Source organism: Hemicordylus capensis, chromosome 4, assembly GCF_027244095.1.
Source record: "Hemicordylus capensis ecotype Gifberg chromosome 4, rHemCap1.1.pri, whole genome shotgun sequence".
Taxonomy (NCBI): Eukaryota; Metazoa; Chordata; class Lepidosauria; order Squamata; family Cordylidae; genus Hemicordylus; species Hemicordylus capensis.
In genome coordinates, this window is record NC_069660.1 from 181,693,920 (window position 1) to 181,699,919 (window position 6,000).

Below are 6,000 nucleotides of genomic sequence, written 5' to 3' on the forward strand. Positions count from 1 at the left end.
GAGAACTATGTGGCGGGGGGCGGGGCGGGGGGTGGAGAGAAGGGGGGGCTTTACGGAAAGCCACGTCTTAAAGCTGAAAAGGGCAAAAGAACTCGAATTAGTTGTAATAGATAAAAAGGGCAAAAATAAAGAGTCAAGGGTACTTGACAGTAATAGCGAAAAGTGGAGTCCCTAGGGAGATGGGTTTGCAGGCAGAGGCTGGACCAAGAGGAATTTTAATGCCGGCTGGGCGGGCGGCTGCAGGCTGGCTGCAAGAAACAACCCCGTTGATAGACAAAGCAAATCATCTCTGCAGCCAAAATAAGGACAGGAGAGGGAGGGGCGGGGCGGCGGGCAAATGTCTGGGGTCGAGGAAAGTCCAGTCTCTGGTGAGGGCAAGTGGGACCAGGGCCTATAGATCTATAGGCAGGAGGATGTGTGTGTTGGGGTGTGTGCGTGTATCCGTGTATGTGTATGCATATATTATATAGAATATCAGAGAGAGAGAGAGAGAGCTCTTTATGGTTCCTCCCATGCTAAACTGTGGTTCACTCTTTATGTACCCGAGATTTTCCCCGGAATAATTATTTGCTGTTATTGAGAGATTCTTCTTTCGCGGTTTCAACTTTCCTATGAAATATTTATTTTTTCCAAGCCATTAAAGTATTTAATTTTTCAACACAATACAACTGAAGCCACTATGTAGGATCCACATAGGAGTTTTGAAATGTCAAAAGAAGGCATACATTTCTCTCTAAATCTATTCCTCTCCAAAAAATATTCCAGGAATTGAGTGTGTTTCTTTCCTTTTGACACCAACGCTCTCAGTTCTGCCCCAGTCTCTGATTTTTACTCAAGAGACAATGATGCATTGAAGGGTGTTGTACAGAGAGCTCTCTGTCACTTGGTACTTAATTGTTTGGGAGCACGATCTAGCGTTCATAAGACACGTTGACTTCTAGGGGAGAACTAAGACTCAAATGTCTCCAGTTGAAAAGTGCCCAGATTTTGTTGGCTCATGCCCTGTGCTTGAAGTAATAACTTCTTATATTTTCCTCTCACACCATCTCGTTGTTAGCAGACAATCTTCCTTCGCTAATGAAATTTGAATTAGGCATCCGACGTGGATTCAGGGCTGAGATGCTCTCAGTATAGCACTTCTTGGTGAGGGTACTCCAATATAAAGACCTCTGTGCAACAGGGCTTGATTGCGGAGGGCTCCCAGAAAAGGATTTTTATTCTGTTTGCAAGGAATATTCGTTTCCCTCCTTCCCTCCCCCACTTCCTCCCTCCCTCCCTTGCTCCCTCCCCCACTCTCGAAAAAAGAGAGAGATTAGAACAAGGAAAACATCTCGGCTGCAATCTACTGAGAAGTTCTCCACACCTCGTGCTCCGTTATACCAAATGGGAGCTTTGCAAGAGAGCACTCCAATCCAATGCATCTTTCTTGGGACTGCAGACAATGGGATCTGCTCCCAAGTGGTATAGGCATGGAGTATAGGATACCATCTCAAAGGTTCAATCCAATGGAAGGTTCTTATGCACAAGTCGCAAAGGAATGCACGAATCCTGTGCCGGGGCGGGCGTTTGCGCTGGAGAACTTTCCACTGCATTGTGCCACTCCGTGTTCAGTAGCACCAAGCACCACTCCGCCGTCTCCCCAGCAAAGTCACTTCATGCCTGAACATCAGGGAAATTAATCTTCAGCCCGCCTGGATCAATAACTTCCACATCATACATTTTTTAAAAAAAGTTTCCCCTATCTACCTGGAGGCAATCAAGGCGGTGGAAAAAGTCATCGGAAATTGGGAGCGATGTGTTTACAGTGCCATATATATATATGTATAGGGAGCGATGTGTTACAGTGGCATATATATATATATTTACAGTGTCATATACATATATAATATATATATTAGGGGGCGGGTGGCAGATAGAGGAGGAGAAGAAGAACCCGAAAGGAAAGGGAGGGAGAAATGATAGAGCTTGAAAGGGAGAATCTCTGTTACTCATTCGGCCGTGGCAAATTCCAACCCACCAAGGAGGGGATGGGAAATTAACATCGCCTTTTACATAGGGCCCAAATAAAACTGTAATCAGCGGCGCGTTACTTTTCATTAAGAGAGTTTGACAGCGGCGGCGGCAGCAGCCTCAGTCTCGACAGGGGAATAGGAGCAAGAAAAGAAGTGGGCGGGGGGCGGCGGAGGTGGATATATATATATATATATAAGAAGTGAGGGATATATATATGAAGGGGGGGAGGTGGATACACACACACACCCCAGTCGCAGGAGTCATAAGATAATTCCTTAAGCTCCATTAACAACTCTTTGCCGCAGGAAATGGGCTCCCTGAAAACATCTTCAAATCTAAAAGCTTTATCGACCTCTCAAACCTCGGCTGATGGGTCTATTTCTTTTTCTCTTCTTCTTTTTTTAAAGGTAAAAAAAACACCTTAAGAGGCGAGAGAGACGTCCACCAAAGCAATAGATTTTGACACAACACCTTCTTAACTGGCGCATTTGAGAGAGAGGCAAGGAAAACGAGACCTTAAATGATATTTAAAAGGCAGCCAATTAAGATTTCAAATGATTGTCTCCTGAGATTATGCATGCTATTTATGTCACCTGCTTCTTCTTCCTCTCTCTCCCCCCACCCTTCTACGCAAGCATGCATGCAAAATTACAAGCCAGTAGATCACTTGCACATAATTCTATCTACTGGTTTGCGTGCATGTATATAACATATATTTCAACATACATATGTTTGTATTAATAAGGAGAGAAGAAACAGTAGCAATTATAAGTAGGCATAAGTATATGTTTTTCAACTAAATTGGTTATTAGCCAGAAGCTTTTAAAAAAGAGTTCAGTTGAATATGATGAAAAGGCTCCTTTGCAGCAGTCAATTAAGTGTGTACGTTGCTAATGAAAAGGTCGGTTAAAGAAAGCAGCAAGGCATTTTTTGAAAACACTACTTTATGGAGTGTGTGTGTGTGTGTGTGTGTTGGTGTAAATCGTTTGGTGTCACTCTGAGCATCAGCTTTCTTTTTTTAATTGACCCCAATGCTTGGAGTTTAATAACTCCTCTCTGTTCAGACTACCAGGAAAGAAATGTGTTTTGACAGGAATTGGACTGTCAGACATTTTACTCAGAGAAGCTAAAATGCTTATCTGAGAGTAAGAATCATTGGGCAGGATCCAGACTAAGCCATGTGACTAGACACCATTGAAATACATGAGGCAATTTTGTCATGACTAACTTAAATTTCAATGGTACCTAGTTTAGAATCCTGCCCATTGAATGGGACTTTACTTCCTATTAAATGACCACAACCCAACATAGAATTATGTCCAACACAGAGTAATATACTGAGTAGGAAGCTGTGGCTGGCAGACATATGAAGTAGCTGCTAGGATAACAGTTGGGAATGCCACATCCAGATATGTTGCCTCTATTCGATGGGAGCATAGCTCAGTGATGCAACACATTATTTGCATTAAAAAGGTCCTAGATTCAAGCCCCAGGATCTTAAATTAAAAAGAAGGTGGGGCAGCAGGCCTAAGAAGGAGCTCTTTCAGAGACAAAAACTGCTAACAGTCAGAATAGACAATACTGGGTTATAGACAGATGGTCCGATGCAGTATAAGTGCAGCTTTATATTTATAATGTTATGGTCAATGTACAAACTTGATTGACTTATTAATAATAAGTCACCCCCATATTGATAGGGATAACTGTAGATGTGTTAAACAAGTGTTGGAAGCTACTCTTAATACCAAGTGTTATGTTCAGGGTCAGGGCATTGAAATCATAAGAGTACACTGCAAAAAAGAGTTCTGAAGACAAGTTGCAGTAGTACTGTAAGTTTCAGGGGTTGCTGCCATGTTTAGAAATCATTGCCACAAATCCTATTGATTTCAATGGAACTTCCACTTAATGCAGTCTTACATATTTATTCATCAGTTTGTATCCTGCTCTTCTTCTACAGAGCTCAAGGCAATGTTTATCCTTACAACAACTCTATGAGAATATCTATCTATCTATCTATCTATCTATCTATCTATCTATCTATCTATCTATCTATCTATCTAATACATTTATATACTGCCCACTACCGAAGTCTCTAGGCAGTTTACAGCACAACACAAACCAAGAATAAAACAAACCAAGAATTTAACAATTAAAACATATGAAAATCAGATTTAAATATCCATAAAAACACACCAACTAACTAAAAAGCTTGGCTGAAGAGATGTATCTTTAGTTGTTCTCTAAAAGCCAACAAGGACAGAACAGCTCTAATCTCATCAGGAAGTGTGTTCCACAGCCCTGGGGCAACTACAGAGAAGGCAGGCCTTTGAGTCGCCACCAGATGAGAGTAACCAATTGAAGAGGTCACTCATGGTAGAGCAAACATTTGAACCCAGGTCACCCAGGCCTAAGTCTATCCACACTAGGATTTCCTGTTGGTGCCTCTATCTAATCAAGTAGTGTCATCTTGGATGACCACATAAAAATCCCTCAGTTATGCTGCCTGCATTTGACCTCGAAATGCAGGCAGCATACTTTACAGATCATAATTTGTAACTACTGTATTCATTAAGCACACAAGGACACTTGTCAAAATAGCGCATACAATTTGCACAGTCTTAAAAGGAACAAAAATTCCAAACAATAGGCAAAAAGCTAATGAATTTTAAGTTTGCGGTAAACAAGATCATGGTTAAACTCCAGGATTATGGAGTTTTCACAATTTATACAAACATTATTTGAATGCAAAATCTAGTCAATAAAGCCTATTCTTTTTTTTCTTTTTTTTAATGAAAGAAAATCTATCCAGGGGAAAATATACAAAATCTGACCAGAAACCTCAGTTGAAAATCAGTTTATCTGTGAAAGAATCTCCCTCCCTTTCTCCCTTGTCTCTGCACACTACACTAGAAACACCACCTTTACCTCACTGAAATATGGTATTCCCAGTGTTCCTTCTATAGTGTGCTGAAATACATAATCTCTGTGATTATGTACAATCCAGCAATCTGCTACATTAGTGCACCATAGCAAGTAGGACCTCAGTGTTACCATATTACAATCATGGACACTCTTATCAAATCGGTTTTCTTATTTTAATTATGGAACGTGGCAGGCACAGGAAAATAGGTCTCTAATGCCAAACAGTCCTTGTAGTCCTTTTGGAGTGTGTATGAAAAAAAATAATAATTTATTTATTACATTTATATCCCACTCTTTCTCCAAGGAACCCAGAGCGGTGTACTACATACTTGAGTTTCTTCTCACAACAACCCTGTGAAGTAGGTTAGGCTGAGAGAGAAGTGACTGGCCCCGAGTCACCCAGCAAGTCTCATGGCTGAATGGGGATTTGAACTCGGGTCTCCCCGGTCCTAGTCCAGCACTCTAAGCACTACACCACGCTGGCTCTAGTGTGTGGTAATAATAATAATAATAATAATAATAATAATAATAATAATAATAATAATAATAATAATAAATGTGTAACTTCTGCCTGGTCTACACAAACAGTAAATGAGGTGGTAAAAACCTATACTGGACTACCACATTGTAGACTAAAAGTGATGGTGCTGGGCTGGGGAAGGGCTTCATGTCTTTTAGCATTCTTCCATGGGAAAAAGAGTATCATCACACATTGGGCCTTTTCCATGGTGACTCCTAGCATGTGGCATTCCTTTCCTTAGGAGGTTAGATTAGCTCCCCCTTTATCAGTGTTCTGCCTCACTTAAAAACATTATTGCTTTTATTGTTTTGCAGCTTTTGGTCTAGATCAATTGTTCTTTTTTACTTATGACTGTTTCTATATCTGGTTAGCCACTTTAGGCACCTTCACTCTGTGGTAAAAGTGGGGGGAAATCTATATCTCTATAGCTAGCAATATAGTTGGGAGGGAATACATGGATACATATTTATTTATTTACTTATTCATTCATTCATATGATTTCTATACCGCCCTTCCAAAAATGGCTCAGAGCAGTTTACATAGAG